This window comes from Parasteatoda tepidariorum, chromosome 6, assembly GCF_982258835.1.
Source record: "Parasteatoda tepidariorum strain Cologne lab strain chromosome 6, Ptep-v5.0, whole genome shotgun sequence".
Classification (NCBI taxonomy): domain Eukaryota; kingdom Metazoa; phylum Arthropoda; class Arachnida; order Araneae; family Theridiidae; genus Parasteatoda; species Parasteatoda tepidariorum.
This window is the reverse complement of record NC_141760.1, coordinates 1,553,510-1,574,360: the sequence shown is the minus strand read 5'-3', so window position 1 is coordinate 1,574,360 and position 20,851 is coordinate 1,553,510. Positions and strand designations below refer to the sequence as shown.

The 20,851-nt window shown below is 28.3% G+C and overlaps 1 protein-coding gene and 1 long non-coding RNA gene across 3 annotated transcripts in view; one reads left to right on the top strand and one right to left on the bottom strand.

Annotated features, from left to right (window-relative positions):
- The window catches only part of LOC107444907 (trace amine-associated receptor 1), a 60,258-nt gene that overhangs the window by 32,223 nt on the left and 7,184 nt on the right, over positions 1-20,851 (bottom strand). Inside the window, exon 1 of one of the 2 annotated variants that reach the window (XM_071179135.2) lies at positions 3,619-3,743. The exons of the other annotated variant lie outside the window; for it this stretch is intronic. The gene's annotated coding sequence lies outside the window, so the exon portion shown is untranslated. Of the gene's footprint in view, positions 1-3,618; positions 3,744-20,851 lie in introns of those variants that run through there. 2 annotated transcript variants of the gene reach the window in all.
- LOC147807441 (uncharacterized) lies at positions 11,131-14,194 on the top strand. The gene is made up of 2 exons (XR_015434488.1): positions 11,131-11,415; positions 13,989-14,194. It is a non-coding gene; the product is annotated as an uncharacterized LOC147807441 (long non-coding RNA).

The window sequence follows — 20,851 nt, the reverse complement described above, 5'->3', positions numbered from 1 at the left end:
AGACTCTTAAAGTAAATTGAGTTTTAAATTAAACATACACGTAGCAGAGAGAATATTACAACGAATTCGAACCAGGCTTAACAGAACAAGAACAGATGAAAGTTAAAAAATTACTTAATACTGTTTCCAGAGACTTATAAATTAAAATATAAATATCCTGGGATATCCAGGTTGGCAGGGCGCTGGACCCTCGTTCGGGAGGACACCAACGAACGGGAGTTCGAGAGAGACTTATTAATTTTATTTTATTTTTTATTTTCACCAAAGTTCATTTCGATTGTTTATACATACAATTATAATTTACCGAATTTTTATGCTCTTTTTATGAGCAACTTATTCATAAGGACTGTCTATTCATATGCCGGTAATTTTAATAAGCACTTAAATAATGAAGAAGGAAAAGAATTTTGTGGCATCTTCTCTGCATTGGTTGGAATCGTAAACTAATCTCAGCCAATTGGCGACAAAAAGACAAATGTTAAAGCGTTAAAAAAATGATTTGATAAATATGGTAACCTGTGATCGTAATGTGTGATCACAATTTTTTCTCTTTTGTAATTAATCATCGCTATATATTTATTATTTATTTGGTCGTAATATCCGGTACTTCTCACGTTCGAGGAAATGTGAGTTCGAATCCTGCCGGCCGAAGACTCCCCATGCTGTAAATGGTGGCTGGTGCACATTTAATCTGTCGGTTCACAAAGTCCTCCATGTTCCCATGACAAATTACACCTCTGGGGGTACTGGACTGGATATTGATCGTTAAGATCAAAATTACGATCTGTGATTGAATGAATGGATGTATGAATGGATCCGCCGTATAAATGGATGTGACGTATGGGTGTGTCAAAAGTCAAATTATTGGCCATAGATGGAGCCTCTGAAAAACAAGAATAATCGCACCCCAAATGCCTAAATGGCCTGCAACAACATGAGAGTAATACACATATATCGCATTCTTTTATAGTTATCTCTGAGTTTCATTCATAATAATTTATTTTTTTTTGGACTTAAAAAAAAAACATCAATCTCATGTAATTTTAATAAAGTTTCCCTAATAAAAATTCGACAGAAAACAGTTATTCAGCTTGCCGTGCTATAGACAGTTATTTCAGCTTAAGAAACTAGTTAAATATATTGATTTCCAAAACTATATATATGAATAGTTTTTGTTTTCTGTAATACTGAATAAAGTTGTGTCAAATGTTTAGTATTTCTTACGGTCCTCCTAATAGAATCAAGTATCCAACGAAATCTGATTTAAATCACGTGGTTTGGCATAATCACTTCACTTCTTCTCGAGTTGTAAGTACCCAATTAGTACCAAAATTAATTAAGCATCAGTGGCTTCAATATTATGATAAACATTTGTGAAATTAACTAAAAAATTTCACAACGATTAAAATTTTTTAAAAAAAATAAATTTTTATTTTCTTCCGAATGACTTGTATACATTTTTTTTTCTTACAATCAAACATTATTAATTGCCCCTTAAATGGAAAGGAAGTATTTGTTTCCCTCCTATTAACTTGACACACATCCGTTAGTTAGTCAACCACTATTCAAGTAACGGTTTGTTGACCTTTTAATCCGATATCACAGCTGTTCCTTTTTTTGAAATGGAGACAAAACGGTTGATTGACTGCTTTTGTTAATGATGCGTTAAATATCGGGAGTAAAACAGACAGATTAGACAGGATAATCTGTTTTATTTTATCTGTCTAATCATAAGTGCATAAGTTGGAAACCATAACTGAAAAGTTTTCGCTTATTAACAATTTAATGGGCAAACATTTTATTTAGATTTGTTTTTCATTTATTGCACTCATGAAATTTCACCCAGTACTTTTAAAGAATATTCTAATTACAAAGATTTATTTTCTAAATACAATCAATTTTCGTTCATTTGGTTAAATGAATAGGGGAATGAAAGATAAAAGAAAATAGAAATTCTCGATCATTCACTAACAAAATTTAGAAATTTTAAAAGCAACATAATGTATGACGATGCAGTTGAAAATTAAATATTTTTTCCTCATTTTTACAGTTGTACAAATTGCTGGCGAATTTATCAACGTATTTTTTATAACCGTCGTTGAACAGCAAACCCAGTGTTTACGACTGCTCCTGCTCAACTCGTCATTTTAAACCCAATCCGGAAGACAAGGAAACTCCTGGATCAAGTGCTGGGAGAAATGTGTCTTCGTCGAGGGCTTTCTGATGAAACTAACCCGCATTTCCGTTACATGGAGAGGAGAACCACGAAAACCACTCACTGTGATGGCAAGGGGACTTTAACCGATGATTCGTCTACCACTGAAAATATTTTACGCCAGCACTGTGGTCGGTGCAAGCTGGAATTCGTATTGACCAGCCATCGCTGAGATTAGAACCCGATCACCTCATTGGAAGGCGAACGCTTTATCCCCTGAGCCATAAACGTATTTTTAACCTATTTATCAATATTTCTTTCTATATTAAAAATTCTTATACACCGAGTTAATCGAAGATTTGGATGTTGAACTTTGCCCCCACAAAAAGGACTTAAAATTACGAAGGTTGCAAGTACTGAAAAGGGTATCCGAAGGAAAAATTAAAAATTTAGTGTTCGACAATTAGTTCACGAATTATTAAACTTGTAGTAAAAATACCAAGGTGGCAGCTTGATAGCAGGAATGCAACTACAAATTTCAAATTTTACTTTCTGAAAGAGCTATTCTTATTTATGAATTTACCATAATTTTCTTTTTTTGAAATTTCAATGTATTCACAAGTAATTGTTTTTTTTTTTAAAAAATTCTGGAAATGTCAAATGTGTCGAGAGTACGATTGAATAAAAAATAAAAATAACATATGAGAATTAATTTGAGAATTATTTACAACAAGATTTGTTGTGAAAATGATTTATTGTAAAAATTTGATGTTCTGAAAGAGCAATTTTTATTTATAAACTGAAATTATATTGCTGTTTTCTCTTTTTTTTTCTTCGAAAATTATTTCAAACATTTAAGTGCTTTTTTAGCTAATTTTGATTGCTTTTTTTTCTTTAAATAATGATTTTTTTATTCAGTGTTTTAGGAAAATTAATTTAGAAGCTTGATCTCGAAAACTTTATTTCATAAGCTCGTGCTTGAGTTGATGACGAAAGTAACAAGAGAAAGTAAGAAACTTAATCTTGCTTAAATCTTAACATTTATGATGATTTTTTTTTAAATATATATATATATATATAGAAAAAATTAAAGAAACGTAATTCAAGAGAGCTAGAAACCAATTCCTTTTTGAACTGTTATACTGATATAAAAGTCTCATTAATGAGGATATGGAGTCTCATAACGTTATAGCATTCACTTTTCCATCTGCAAACAAAATACAGTATTTAAAAATAAAGATAATATAAATGTCTCTTTGTTGTAATATGTTATAATTCTAAATGTTATAATTTCAAAATACATTCTGAAAGATGGAATCCTTTCTCAAGCATGTACAGATGAATGAGTTTTTACAGTAAATGGAAATTTTTGTGAAGTGACAGTAATACTAAAGTCAATGTTTTTTTCTTAAAATACATTTAATAATAATGAGAAGAAAAAACAGTTGCATAAGCAGACTTACGGTGGTCACCCTGTCCGTACTATGACTCCTATTTCCAATTCCATCGAAAGAAAGAACAATTTGTACATTCACAGAGCCCACGCCCTATTGTGTGCGGATAAATGCATTAATAAAGGTACTCGAGAAAATTAATTCGACTAGCAACAGTTTTGTCAGAAATTATTATCGCTGTATTGCAGCTAACACATCAATTTATTCTCTCTCGTTGGAGTATGACCGTGCATACAGGATTACTAAATTTCTTTTTTTTTTATTTCTATCTTACTTAACTGGTATTGGTGAGAGAAAAATGCTTCTGACTTCTAATGAATGACCCTGTCACACAAGAATATATCATTTTTTTTCTATTTTTTTTTTTATTAAGAGTATAAATCTAGTGAGAAAACTTATCTAAAGTTGATTGAGATAATACTAATACAGCCTATTATTCCGATCGCTGTAGTGAACAACTCGGTTGTGATGAATGTTTTTAGTAAACCTGTTGAAATTGTTATTTAACTAATGCTATTTCATACATTTAGAGTGAATAGTTAAGAAATTTTTGGATTTCTTAAAGTGCACTCAAATTTCTTTTTTCGGATATTTAAGTAAATGTTACAAAATACTTAGACTACTCTTTTAGAAATAAAACTCTCACTTTTGATAATTCTGTTATCCTTGAGCTGAATTTCGTAAGTTGTGAGAATCATTTCATCTCGTAATTTGTGAAGAACTCTCAAATGTATGACGAAAATGTTTCTTTAACTCAACGAAACGAGACAGACGACATAATCCAACGCATGGTGATCAACAAGTTGGCCTCACATTAGTAAGATCATGGGTTCGAATCCCGATTCTTTGTTGCGTTGTTGGGGTGACATTTATCCACCTATCTGGTGTCCATAAAAGAAAAAGTGAGATCAGCAATGCCACCCATTAGATACCATAAGGCACTTGTAGTGCCACATGTCATTTTTTCGAAAAATAAAATAGAATGATGAAAGATTTCTTTACTTTTGACGACTTTCATTTCCTCGAAGAAGTGGTGATATTCGTCATTTTGACAAAATGCTCGCTCGGAGCATATACCAGGAAATAGTTTCTTCAAAAACGTAGGAAGTTTCGTGGGACTTGAGTATCCATTTTTTCATGTGATAAATTCAAAAGTATATAATGATGACTTTTTATTGAAAATTAAATACCACCCATTAAAAAAGGAATGTTTAAAATGAATCGATTGAAAAACAGGCAAGAGCTACTAGGTGGCACAGAAATTCCAACTTTTAATGACTCCTTTCTTCAAAACTAACAGCAAATTGAAAAGAAAAATGTCTTAAAATTCCTTTCAACACTAAAAAAAGAAATGTTATGTAACATTCAGACTAAAAGCTTCGTTATCGGAAGAAATTCGATGTAAGGAAACACTACAGATTTCGCTTCTTAATATTTTATAAAAACACTATTGCAGCCAATGCAATATGCTAAAAAATATTTTAATAAAGTCTTTGGATGTAGTGAATCATCTTTTAAAGTGATCTTATTCCACAGACGGTTCATTATAATGGGGCTCGACACTAAACTGTTTTTAAGTCCCAAATTTGTAAAATTAACTGTACGTGCAAATATAAATACATAAAAATATATTGGCTAATAAAATGGTGATGTCTGTCACTTCTGAAACGAGTCATTTGTTATTTTTGGGATATAAAATGTCCGAACTGGGTCGTATTTTTCTTAAAAAATCTTCCAAAAACTATTATAAGTGTATGAGCATTAAAATTATATCAATTTGACTTTAGAACGGGTCTTAAACAGCAAATGCAGGTTAGATCTGCAATAACCAATTTTTAACTCAACTCAGAAGTAGAAAACAAAAAGGAATTCCCATACAAACTCGTCTTTTTGAGTGGAACAAATCTACACAAATATTACATGGAAAGCAAAACCATAAAAGTCTCTCACACTTAACCTAACGGCAATGGAATCCATGATCCGTCTACACTGTATATATATAAAACAAGTTTTAGCTCATTTTTTATTCAAAAATTCAAAGTTCGTTGACGAGGGATAACTATTTCCTACAATGAGCTAACGTTTGATAATTACAATTAATGTTATATCAATTCATTAATTATTAGAAAAAAAAATTGCACATTACTTGACTAATGAACTATTGCACGGTATGTAGGATGTAAATATCAAAAAATTTTCATGATTCGTTATATTATATATATTCGTTATAGTCGATTATATTTATATATATATATATATATATATATATATATATATATATATATATATATATATATATATATATATATATATATATATATATATATATATATATATATATATATATTTAATGATACTCATTCTATCATTAAAAAATATAGAGAGAAAAAGTAATACAAGCTTTCTAAATTCTATTCTAATACATCAACAAATAACTACTATCAAATTTCCTAAGTAATCTGAAACTTGAAACCACCATCCTTCAAAAACCACTTTTCTTACTATATATAAAACTCTAATTAATGGTGTCGCAGTTGTTGTCAATACATTTTTATTGGCTGGAAAATCACATGGTAGGATCCAGTTTTTCCACATAAATTTTCATATTGGTTTGGTTGTCATCGGCATAAAATTGATACAAGTCATAAAGTTATTGTTTTCCTACAAATATTTTTGAATCCCCAATTTAAAAGTTAAAATGACCTGTACTGTTGTTATAACGTTTTTGATTTTGTTTGATTTCTAAATGAAGAGTTCAGGAGGATTGTTTTTATTATTATTAGAATAATGTAATTCTACTTTACATTTTAAGATAAAGTTATTTAAATCGGTGTTTGTTCTTTTTAACCATTTTACAATTATTATTTCTTGTTGCAAATTACATTATTATTTTATTATGACAGACTGTTAAAGAGATTCGCTGAATGATTTAGAATTTAACTTTCAACTTCATTCACAAAAAAGTGATGAATGCAAAAATTGTATTTTAAATACTGTTTGGTAAGCAAAAATATTAAATTACAGTTGCGAAACTCACCAAATTTGTTAATAACAATATACTTTCAATTTCAAATGCTATTTCAAAAAATGATTATTTACAAAAATGATTTATGTTCAGTTATAGATCTTAATAGAATCATATGGAAAATATTTGAACGTGAAAAGTGACGGTACAAGTGTTCTTTTTAGTACATATATATTTTTAGTTAAATAATTTCAACTGTTTTATGCCAAGAAATAGTAAATCATCGGGGTTGGTGATCGTCAGCGAACAGGGGGCTTAGCCCCCTTGTATGTAATAAATTCTACAATAACTAACATTAAAATAACATAAAAGTTTATTTGAAAAAAGGAAAACAATTCTTTATGCTTTTATTTATTACTAACAAATACTGTTTAGTGCTTTGAGTGGCACAAACAAATGATCATAAAGTGCATAAAAGTCTTAAGAAATGAAAGATATTTATAATATAAAAGAAATCAAATGATGTCGTGATTTACTAACTGAAAATCAATTTATAATAATTGTTTTTTTGTCCTTAAATTGATAACAATAAATATGAATCCATATATTTCGTCCTGAAAAAAAAATAACGCTTCAATTGTTCGTGTTTAGAGGTTGTGATCAGTTTATCAGTTTAGTTTTGTTCTTTTTTACTTCATGCAAAGGAAATGAAACGAAAGCGTTTCCTTTGTTCATTTAATTGATTTCTTTTTAAACTCAACTTCCCATTCAGTAAATTGTTTTTTTGTTAGGATTAAGATAAACAGACAAACAACGTGATTTTACTCGTCGCTCGTTCATCATTTGCCAAAAAATATTTTTTGCTGACGTTTCGAGTTGTAATAAACGTAAAATTTTACTTTTTAAATGATAAACATTTCTTTATTCAAATATATCATAATATTTTTGGAAACAAATGTGAGCTTATTTATAGAACATGAAATGTTTAACTAAAATTATATATTTGTGTTCTTCTGCTCTACTATTATGTTACAATCTTAAATTCTTTTCTCTTTAAAGTTATTAAGACTAGAGCTCACCAACCCTGATGTTTACTTCGCAACAATTGTTGTTTCTTAGCGTGGAACAGTTGTTTTCTAGGAACTATTTATTTAACGTATTATAAAAAATTACGCTTGTGCGAACGTTCTTTAAATTAAATATTTATTTCGAGTCAAATTTGATGAGCATCAAAGATTCAATCAAGATTTACTAGCGAACATAAATAATTTTTCTTAGTAAATCATGAAGATTTTCAAACCCCTTTAATATTTCCCGACTGTGAGAAAAGTCTCAATTGTGGGGTAACTTTTGGGCAGATGTATTTAATAGCCATAGTTTTACACTTTTTTGAAAATTATTTTAGCATTTGATTGGATTCTTACTCTTAACCTTTTAACTTTTGAGGGTTTTTAAAGGAGAGTGAGAAAAAAAAAATATGTCTGGAGTAAAAAAGGGAGAAAGTAAAGGGATGAAAAAGATTGTTGAAGTAAAGAGTGTTAACGATAAAAAAAGAATAAAAATAGAAGATTGTTGATGGTTAGAGATGTTTATCTTCAAAGAAAACATAACGTCTCACTTTCTTTCTTAATAATTCAATTTTTATCTAATTTTTTATAAATTTGCACCCCTTTCTATATGCACCCTTTAAAATTTAATAAAGGGTACCTAGTTCTTTTGATTACGTAATCTTTTTTTACAAGCACTTATTTATACGATTGGTCAACTACGCAACAATAAGATAATTTTGTTTTAATATTTAAAAATTTTCTTCTTATTTAATAAAAACCCTTTAGATTATTTCGTATACTGTCTCATATCGTCTATACAAATTATTGCGGTATTAGCTATAATTTTTAAACTGTAAAGACAACAAAAAAAAATTCCTTGCTTGGTTTTTAAGGTTTTTTTTGTATAGTTTTATGTACATTTAAATGACAAAGTGAAACATTTGAGATCACTGGGTTGAATAGTTTCTGAGTTATCAAATTTTATATATACGACTATTTTAATTCAAAATATCGTAACATAAAATATCGTCTGCACTTATTAATTATGATATTTGAAGTGAGATTCTCAAACCATTAAGAATGAGTCATGAGTACATAAAAATCTGATCATGAAATTAAAAATATTCAGAATGCTCCGTGTTTTTATTTTGTGCACCATGCGGTTACAAGTGCAGAAAATAGTATTACAATAAATTATCTTTATGAAGAGATGTCTTCATCTTCAACTAACTATGATCGTAGGTATGTTATTATGGAGTCGATTGCTATCCTTCAATGAAACAGATGAAAGAGATTAGTAAAAAAAAAAAGGTATTTAAGTATTAAGTGAAAGATAGTCAAAACAGAACCATCTATTAGACTTAATCTTGTGTCGTTGACAGCACCATATGCGTTTCCCGAAATAGTTTGAACAGACATGTGTCGAACAACGTAAAATGTGTTGCATTTTTCTTTTCTATCGATGAGTAATGATTTGAACTCTATCCAAGTCAATTACTGTATAAATATATATTTTAAGTGAAAGGTTTGAGACGATTACAACTGAAAAAGTAAATGTTTAGCAGGCAATCTTAAAATGTAATGTAACTAACAAATAAAAAGAGTTTGGAATTATAACTACACTGTAAAACAATTTCTGGAAAATCACGGTAAAAAGCAGCGGCACTCACTAGGCCAGAACTTTTCACAGCAAAATAAATTTTTCCATAAAAATTTTTTGAAAAAAAACTGATCTGTAATTTTTACAGTAAAATTTTTAACCCATTTGAAATTTTTAATTTTGGTTATCCTAGTGATGCTGCTTTTAAATATTGATCTGTAACTTAATTTCTTAATAATAGTAATTTATCTCAATGTATTTGGTTTTTCCATGCACTAACTTTTCCCTTTCAGCAAGCTCTGACAGACGAGCTTAGTGGGTCTGTGGAGTTTTAGGATTAGGCACAAGGTGCGCGGAACAGTACATGCGTCTTCTGGTTCAAAGAATATATAAGTATATATAACATTATATATTCTTTGTCTGGGTGACGGCTGTGTGGTTTCCGTGTCTGAGGGGCCTGGGTCTTTCGGACATCCAGAATGGTGGGGATGTACACTCTATAACAAAAAAATCGACGCACCAATAAGGAGTTGTCTGATTGAAACGAAAATTGGTGGATAGGAAGACAATGTACAGAATAGTAAATGATTAAAATTTCAGAACAATTGAATAATTTATTGCAGAGTTACAGAAACAAGTTCAATAAGGTGTTGACCAGCCTCTAGCCTGGATACAAGCTGCCACAAGCTGCATAGACCGATAAAGTTCTCTTGCGGTATTTCCTGCCAAATTCGATCCAATTGTCGAACTAGATCATCAACATTCCGTGCCAGATGCAATCGCCTTCCCATCATATCCCAGACATGCTCGATGGGACAGAGATCTGGTGATCTGGCAGGCCAAGGAAGAGTTTGACAAGCTTGCAGACAGTTCATAGCAACACGTGCCGTATGTGGTCTGGCATTGTCCTGCTGAAAAACCAGCCCAGGGCGCTGCAAAAGGGATGGTAGCAAAACAGGTCTTAAGGTGTCGTCGACGTACCGCTGTGCAGTAAGTGTACCTCTAATGACGACCAAAGGGATCCGGCTGTCAAAGGAAATGGCACCCCAGATCATAATGCCTTGTTGAGGGCCGGTGTGGCGTGCAATAGTGAAGGCAGGATCCCCCCTCTGCCCTGTGCGTCTCCAAACACGTCTTCGATGATCGTCAGGACACAGTTGGAAGCGGGATTCGTCGCTAAAGACTATACGTCCCCAGTCGGCATCATTCCAGCCATATCTGTTCAAAACATTCATGCATACGAAATTTCAAAGCAATCGGATGATTGCTTCTTGGTGCGTCGATTTTTTTTTGTAATAGAGTGTATAAAGTTCGTGAACTCGCAAAGCGAGTTTACGACTTTTAATGACGCTATTTCAGACATTTTTAAATGTGTTTGTTGCAGAGATTTTAATAAAACGTTTAAATTAATAATTCAAGAGAGTTTGGATTTATAATAATGATTGTTCAATTTTTGTTAGACATTTTCAGAGAGCAATAAAATCAACAATTTAAAAATATTAGAATATTGCTTATTGGGTACTTATTCTTTTTGATGGTGCAGGCGATGAAGTCGACTTTTTTTAAACTTTTTTTAGTCTTTATTAAAAAGAATAAAAAAATTTAAAAATTAAAATAAATAAATAATTTAAAACTGAATTTATCTGCATCAGCGAAATGGATATATATCGTTTTTTTTTTTCATATTTTAAAGATTTTTTAATGTGTTATATTGTTAGCAATTTAAAAATGTTTGGATCTATACCAATGTTTGCTTATCATTTTGCAGTAATTTTTATAGCATAATATAATTTAAAATTTAAAAATATTTGGATCTGTAGGTGTATAATGTTTATGTAAAATTTTGCAAATGTTTTTATAAGTGTACTGTACTGTAAACACAATTAAAAGTTTTGGTATCTAAGGCCATATCACACTTAAGGAAATTCGTCCAACTCAACCTTCAACTCAACCTCAACTTCAACTCCGAAGACAACTCCGTCCGAAAACATAGGTGTGCTATACTTATCCGAGTTGGATCAACTGCTGTTCAACTCTTTCAGATCTCTTCGAAAGAGTTGATTCAACTTCACAATTCAACCAATCAGGTGGCAGCAACCGCATGGGATTATGGGATAGCACAAGTCAAAACAATATGGCGGCAAAGTTTATGTGAAAAAGCAGCGAATCTAATTTGTTATATATTAATTCAGGTGAGTTTTGAATTGAGTATTGATTTTAAAGTTATTTTATAAGAAGTATAAATATGTTTCTATCCATTAAAGAAGTTTATGTTATAAATGTGTTATGTTTTTAACCGTGAATTAAAAGTATGATTTTTTACGCCAAATTCGCCAATCTGAAGTAAATTTTGCAAGTACATAAAAGTAGTTTTGTTTTATATTTTGACATTACTTTAAATGATAAACAAATTTTATGAATTGCATTTAATCTTTTTCGTACGTAACTGTATATTTATTAGTATTCGCCGAATTCAAATATAGTTTTTTTTTTTTACAATTACTTTGCTCTTTCTATAGTTCCGATAAGATTATACCAGCAATTATTCTAGAGTTGGTACTGAATTCAGTGATTTTGAATATTTTTTTACAAAGAAAAAAATTGCGTTATAAAAAGTAAACTTACTCATACCTAAACAATATGCTGACAGAATTAATTTCTTTGTATTATTTTATTTTTAAACTGTATATTTGTCCAGGGCTAAAGAGAATAGAAGGGCTAGTTCACTCCGCTCTTAGAGCTGAAGCTACGATTTCCCTCTTCATGACGTCACTGTGTCTACAGAACTCGGAGATCGCAAAGATATTATGATAACTTTGCATCTTTCTCTTTGTAAAAATAAGTTAGACTTTTTCTGGTTATTAGCCTTCAAACTTTACGTAATTAATGCATTATTTCAGTTCATAAACATAGTTCAAAAAAACTTTCTTGGCCATTATACTAAAAAAAATACCATTTTAAACTTATAAAAATGTTTTACTAGTATATCAATAAGTTGAGTTAAATTTTGAATCCCTGGTTTTAAAATATGCCGTTAATAGCAATTTGTTCATACTTAATCATTAGGAAACATCAACCTTAAACGCTAATTACTGAAACAAAATAATAATTTAGGTTCATAATGACATTAGAAATTTTACAATTGCTTATAGATATTTAAATTTACGATGATATAATTTATAGATATTTAAATTTAAGAGAATATAATTTTTAAAAAAAAATCATAAATATTTAGAATAACTACATTAAGAAATATGTTATGAAATTAGGAGAATTCTAACTATATACTATATGTTTTATTTATACTTTTTAAGTACATTTTAATTTTCTTTGACTTTATCCATTTTTTAATTTTTTTCACCTGCCTTTCTTTTTGAAGTAACGAGGCGGTTTCTATTTAGATAATGAATTTTTATAAAAGTTCTTAACGACAGAATAAACGTATTGCTGTTTTATATTAACTGTGTCATTTCGGAATCCATTCCTTACATAGCTGTTCATTTACTTTAGGGAACACCCGGAAAATTATATTTTTTTCTTTTGTTTTTCTATCAGAATTTTTTCAAGTTGCAATCGCGCAAACTGGCATTTCGATAATAGTTTTCAATTCTTGTAAATTCACTGCAAAAACTGAGGAAAGTCATTATAGAAAATAACAAATGTCTTAGAATATCTCACAAAAAGAAATGCTCCAATATTAGTTAGAACTAGTAAAACCGAACGCTCCGTTCTTGAAGTAAAAGTGCGAGCTTTGCGCCAAAGTGACGTCACTAGAGAAAATCGCAGGATTGGCGCGGCGAGAGCTACTTCAAAGGAGTGAACCAGCCCTTCTATTCTCTTTAGTCCTGATATTTGTCAGTATTCGCGGAATAAAAATTTGTTTTTTTCCAATTACTTTGCACTTTCTATTGACAAGTGGGCCCACCTTGAAAAAACCCACTTGGGACGCTAAGTGGGTTTTATTTAAAAAAAAATGTTTTTATTAAAACTTATTGATTCACATTTAATCTTATGTAATTTATTGTGTAGCATAAGTTTGTCAAATAGATCTGCATGCTTTATATGATTAAGTTTTTAATATTTATAAAGTTGAGGAAACTTGTATCTGTAATTTTGTATTACTATTAAAAACTTAAAGAGGGTTTTTTCAAAAGTAATATTTAATGAAATTAGATTAGATGGAAATTTAAATAACATAGACTGTACGGATCAATTTTTCAAATGCAGTTGCATTCTTTATATTATTAATAAGCAGGTTTTGAATAAATTATGAAGGAAGTTGAAAATATTTTTTTACCCGTTAAAGCACCTAACAGGTTTTTTCAATGTAATTTTTTTAATAAAAAAGTATTAACACACGTTTAACTTTAAATATACTAATATGTAGGTACTTTTTATATCTGCTTTTTTCATAATTTAATAGATTAATTTATTTTTTGAAATTAAAGATAAAGTTAAAATTATTTATCTAAAAAAGAAGTCTTCTTCTTAAGGTTAAATATTTGAAAAAATGGGACAAGTAACTGATACTCCTTGTAATTATACATAATTTTAATTTCACTTTCTATTAATCTTATTATAAAAACATGGAAAACCATTAAAAATTTATTTCAGTTTTTACTGATAATAAAAAACTTACTCATACCATAAAAATATGCTGACAGAATTAATTGGTTGGTAATTTTTAATGACTGTTCCTTATTGTCTGTTGCCTTAAATACATTTGCTTCACCTTTCTTAATAAATTTTTTTACTTGTATTGCAGCAAAGATGAGTCAAAATTTTGAACAAGCTCCCATTGGAGAAACTTTTAAATGGAGCATCGAAATGGAGAGCACATTTATTGAACTCTTGAAGAAAAAAGAGAACATTTGGAATGTAACATCCCGCCACCACAGGAAATATCATTTAAGAGCTCATAAAAAATTATTCGAAACTGCTTTTGGAATAAATTGTTCACTTTTATCAGTTCTTGTTTTTCCTAATTTTTGAATAGTTTGTGTTTATTCATGTTGAACCTTTAACAAAATAGTGCCGTTTAATAGCTTTCTTTTTTTTAAAATTCAGTTTCACATAAACTTACAAATAGCACAATTTTTTTCAAATTAAAGTATTTCACTAAACATATATAATAATACTTATCGAACTCTTAAAAAACTATTTTAATAATTTTTCAAGAACTTAAAGTCAACATTAAAAAAATTAATTGCATTAATTTGGTGCAAAAAATTATCAAACTCCTAAATTTTGTTATAACTGTTTATTTTTACTCTTATATTAGATTTTGTTTTCTCCGTTGTAAAATATACATAGTAAATGTAAGTTGCAAAAAGCTATATTATGTTATTAAATATATGAAAAACTTAAAGGTAATTTATTTGAATAATTTAAAATAAGTACTATATGACTAAAGGTAAAGAATCATCTAAAAATATATTTATTAACTAAAGATAAAAATCCATTGCTACTTATGTGTTTAATTTATGATAATAAGTGAAATTAATACAGCATGCAACGAATATATTTATAACAAAATGGTGATTTTTTTTTCCTAATTTACTTTTCCAATATTAAAACTAATTATATATTTTTAACTTCTATGTCAAAGATTGCACAAATGAAAACAAACAGTTCTCTCAATAAATTTTCCTAACAGCCTAATCTCTGTCTTCGTAAGCGTCATGCTTTACTCCAAAGTGTCCTTCTCTTATCTTTTTTTTTTCTTTACCAAACTGTAAATGATTAAACTTGAAATTGCTGAGGAAGGATCCATTGCCGTCGATTAAATTAAATTTAATTACCACACGCGCTGAGTCTTTCGATGAAAATTTTTATCCGTCTATGTATAAAGCGCTAAATCGCCTAAAAAGAAAGAAATCACTCGTTTATCAATGATCAACTCTTTTCAACCGCATGGCAACCATAGTTCAACTGTTTCAGGTAGTAGTTGAACAGAAAGTTGAGGTTGAGTTGGACGAATTTCCTTAAGTGTGATATGGCCTTTAGAAAGTCTGTATATTATTTAGTAGAGTTTATCTGATACTCAAAAATCAACAATTTTAAGGCAATTTTACCTACTAAAATGACTATTTATTACTTTGTAAACTCTTTTATAATTGTGAAATAATTAACATGATTGAAATGCAACGATGTTTTTACATATCACTCTTTTTAAAGTAATATAAAGTTAACAATTTAAAAATATTTGGACAATTAACAATGTTTTTTTAATCACTCTACACACATCTTCATAACGTAATACAATTACCAGTGTTAAAATGTTTGGAAGCGTGACAATGTTAATTATTTATTTTTAAATTGATAAAAGAAAAATATTTAATGAAAAATACGTATCCAAAATAAAATTCTCAACTTTCCACATTCATCTATTTTAGTTAACCTTCATATTTTTCTTCATAAAATTTCATAAATTTATGTAATACGGCAAAAATATTTCAGAATAATTAATAGTTTCGACTCAATTTTTTTAAAAATTTAATAAACATAAGAAATTTAAATACAGAGAAAAAAAATTAGTTTCGTGATTGGGGTTCCTCATAAAAATTCTTTTATTTTTAGAGCAATAAAAACCATAAAACAATGCGATATTCTTAAAATAGTTTAAAATCGCTACATTTCTTATTTACTTGTCTTATTAATGTGATGAATTAAAACGCATACAATTCAAAGTATTTATATGCATATTATTCTTAAAAAAACCCGAACACAACATTTTCCATTTTAGTTAAGTATCATATACTTCACCTTGTACTCACCTATTTTAAAAACCCGTTTTTACGTATTATGTTCCCTTATTTAGAAAATAAATAGCACGCAGCATTTTGAATTTCAGTTAAGTATTAGATAATTCACCTCTCTTCTTGCTAATGAATATTATTGTACTATTATGCGAAAACTTTATATTATTTGAGTGATAATTTTATTAAGAATAACACAATATAACATATAAATGCGGATCATATTTTTTTCTAAACAAAATTTGATCTTGAAAACAGGCAGTTAATTAAACGGAGTGTAATAGCTTAACTAATAGTTAATTCTATTAACTCACAGCTTATATTACAACTAGGATACTTTTGTAAAAAAGAATACATTTCATTTCGTTTTATTTCTAATTATTCAATAAAAGCAAATTTTAAATTTTGCTTCTTACGGCTCGCATGGCATTTTCCCCGTCAAATTTAACAGTTTTTTTTCTTTAACATATTATCGAATATAATATCGAATTTTTTTTTATTCCTTCATACTACTTGTACATTTTTTACTTATCTTCGATTTAAAACATTTTTATATTTCAAAATAATTAAAGCACAATGTTCTGAAATTTAATTACAAATTATACATTTATCCTGAAACCATCTTACAGTTAATGATTATTAATGTACTATTATGCGAAAATATTTCATAACTTGGTTAATCATTTTATTAAAAATAACAATAAAACACATGAAGATCGTAACTTCTCCTTATTCAACCGTGGATAATATTTTAGCCAAAAGTTGCGCCACTTATATTACCGTCACTGTGCAAAAATAAAAAAAGGAATAACTTTCAATTAGGTTAATTTCCAGCTATTCCATAAATACATTTTACTTCATGATGCTGATAAAATTATTTAATTATACAATCGTGACCTATTAAGATACGTTATTTCATTGTAAATGTTTATTTTGTAGAGAGGTAACTATCAAACATATTCTTGCAAGATTGTTTCTAAATTAAACCACAAAAAGTATATCAAGTCATCTCTCAACTTCTCCACATACAATTATTTAAAAGATCTTCTTTTCGCTTCGCTCTACGGAATTGTTTCTCATTCATCGTTGTCATGTTTCTCTTTAAACACGATGACAAAAAGATAATTTCGTTTATAATATATATATATATATATATATATATATATATATATATGTAATACAAAAATTAAATACATTTGTATTAATAACAGCATTAAAACTTCATTCCTTTTCATAAAATATCTTTAGTAAAAGATAAGGGTAGAAATTCTATTTTGGGACTTCAAGGCTAAAAACATGCCAATGAATAATAATTAGATTTATACTTCAAAAGAGAAGTTATTTTAAGATCTTTCACTTCCATATAAGGAAAGATTAAACGATTACAAAAATTAAATACTTTTGTATTAATAAAAGCATTAAAACTTCATTCCTTTTCATAAAATATCTTTAGTAAAGGATAAGGGTAGAAATTCTATTTTGAGACTTCAAGGCTAAAAACATGCCAATGAATAATAATTAGATTTATACTTCAAAAGAGAAGTTATTTTAAGATCTTTCACTTCCATATTATAAGGAAAGATTAAACGATTTGCTTTGAGTAATAAATAAATTGATGAGGCGTAGGAATACAGAAAAAGGCAATAATGACTGACCACTTTACAACTTGTAATCATCCTATAAAACGCAGAGCACTAGTTTTTGCGTGGCTTTTTGTTGTTTATCATGCTTTAATAAAATCCGTCAGCTTAGACGGGATATGTGTTCCCCCTCTCCCGCTTTGGAGAGGGGTTAAACTGCTATATCACCATTGTTTAGTAAAATAAAATATTATGCCGAAACTGGACTATTTAATCATGCTGCTCTCACTACTAATTTACTAAACACTGAAAATTATTCAACTGTACTCGGTAAAAAATAATACTTAAACTTAGGAATACAGATTGTGTAACACAATAATAAATGCGAAGTCATTTAACTTGTTAAAAATATGTTACGATAACCCTATATCATGTCATCATTAGGAACGGTTTTTACCTTTTTTTGAGCTCTCTTTTGTTTTTAAAAATTTCGATACAAATGTTGAAATTTATAACTGTCAACATCTAATAGGTCAATCACTTATCTTGTTTTTATAATATTTATTCATTTTTTTTTTGTTATTTTTGACGACAAGTTGAGCATGATCTCATAAAATGAAGATCTCGAGAGACACACATTTATATATAACAATAGATAACAATAAAGAAAAAAAAGTGAAAATAAAGCACAAAAAGCGCTTTAAATTGTTTCAAAAAAACAATTGTTCGTTTTGAGAAAAAAACTTTAAAAAACCGTAAACCCAAAATTAGGTTATGAAATAAAATAAAATATATTTTAGCTGTTTTTTAGAGGTTGGTAAATTATTCAACTGATTATGCATGTACGGTGGCTCAAGTAACAGCCGTGCAACTCTCACGTTATGGGGGGGGAGGGGGAGCGATGTTTGATCGGCAGAAAAATAACGAGTTAAACCAAAAATATTTTTTGACTCACTTTATATATAATAATAACTCTTCACAAAACTTTTAATATAGTTGTTGTTAGTTATTTTCTCCTATTATTAAAAAGAAAATCATTTCAGTTTGGTAAGTGTATACGGTTTTTCAATTTAGTTCTTTAATTCGATCTTTTCATCGCAATTACTATTTTCATTTTATTTGATTCAGATAAAATGAATGGTTATAAATATCCGAAGTTTTCTTCATCAAAGAGTTTTTGTTTCATATTATAATTTTTAATTTTTTTTATGGTAAGTATAACATAGGACGCACATGTAAACTGTGCAGGGGGGGGGACCTGTGTATGTAAATTATATAAGTAAATGTATTAAGTATAAAAAGGAATCTATACATATATGAACAAAATAAATGAATAATGTAATTATATGTTTAAGTTTAATCGAAGGTTTGTGTTAAAAAAAAATGTTTGAAATATCTGAACTAAAATGATTAAATGAAATAGAGGAATAAAGGGGACGATTGAGTAAAATAAATGAATACACTTTGGGACTGTAATTTGAATTCATGCACGAAATAAATATATAAAGCAAATTTATACAATAATTGAGCATAATTAATAGATAAGACCAATAAAATAATAGTAAGGAATTGATTTAATCTTCGAAACTAATAAATAAATTAATGTAATATTCAGGAAATTTTCGGCTGCAATTATTAATTTGAATAAATGAATTTATAGATTGATTTTATTCAGTGCGTGAAATGAGTGCATGTAAAGAAATGTATGAAACATGAAGCAAATAAAATGGGGAAATTAATAAAATACTGCATTACATGTATAAATTGACGGCTTGAATTAAGCAAAAAGTAGGAAATAAATCTGAATAGAAACTAAGACATATAAATATTATTGACTGAAAATGTTAAGAATAATATATTAATGGAATGATATATAAATATTTGAAAAGTATTAAATGAATAAAAGTAGGAGCGGCAAATTTTGATTTAAAATTTTTATCAAGCAGGACATTATTGTCAGGCTGGACATTATCAGGAAGTGCGACTTTCAACGGAACATAAAAAAGGTCACATACTTTGGCTCATAGTTGTCTTAAGAATAGTTACGCTTAAAACTAATTAGTTTCATATTATTAGTGGTTTTTTTAACATTTGTTGAATTAATGTTCCCAGACTGACTACACTGCATCGATAAGAGCTGCATTGTCTCAAAATAAATAAAGTCGAATACTGAATTCAAATATTTTTAACTGCAATCTGATTTTATGTATGAAATAATAAAGCGAAATAAATGTCTGAAATGAATAAAGTGTAGAGAAGGAGTTAAATATACAAAAGCTTGAAAGGAAGAAATATGTAAGTTATAAGAAATAAATGAAAATATGACTTTAAAAATGAATGGATATTGACTGAAATTGAATGAAATGAAATAGTAAGTAAAATTATTTATAAAAATACTAAATAAAATAAAGGAAGTTATTATTCAAATGAATTAAATTAATGAAAAAAATTCATTTAATTATTTGATAAAATATATAAAGAAAAGAAATGTAAAAAAAAAAAAAGTTTAATCTATAAAATTATTTTAAATATATTCATAAAATAAACAAATGTAAAGAGTAAATAAATGTAACAAATATATTTTTTAAAATAAAGTATGAAATTAGTTATTGAAATATATGTGTTAAAAAACTTGATAAAATAAAGATATGCTTAAGCAAATGTTTTAAATGAATGAATGTAATAGAGGTATAAAATAAACAGATAAAATAAATTAATGAATATATAAAGAAGAGAATTAAATAAAGATGCTCAGTTTATTTTCTTTTTTCAATTGATGAAACATACGTCGCATTTGACTGGAATTGAATCTAAAATTAATTGATTTTCAGGCGATAGTCAATTTCAGGAGATAAGAGTTAATCTTATCACGAGGCTGCATCAACAAGTTTTCTTTAAGATTTAGTAGGGGGGAGGGACTTCATTTATTGTTACAATCGCAATTCAATTGTTGCTCTTTTTTTATATATTGCCAAAGAGACTCTTGACTCTGTTCGCTGAGCTCGCAAACCCCCGTGATTGCTTCCCATTCATCATTGTTTTTTTTTTGTTTTTTCTAAAACGTCAATTAAAAAAAGATAGCTTTGCTCATGAAATGTAAAATTATAATAATTTTATTTTAATAATTATTATTGATCACGTTTCGTTAACAATCATAACAAAATAAAAGGATGTCTAGATAAGAAAAATAATGAACTGTACTTGGAAGAAAAAATATTCAGTAATCTTAGAAACGGGGAATGTGCGGGACCATAAGAAGTGATGAACGAGAAATAATTATACTACTTGTT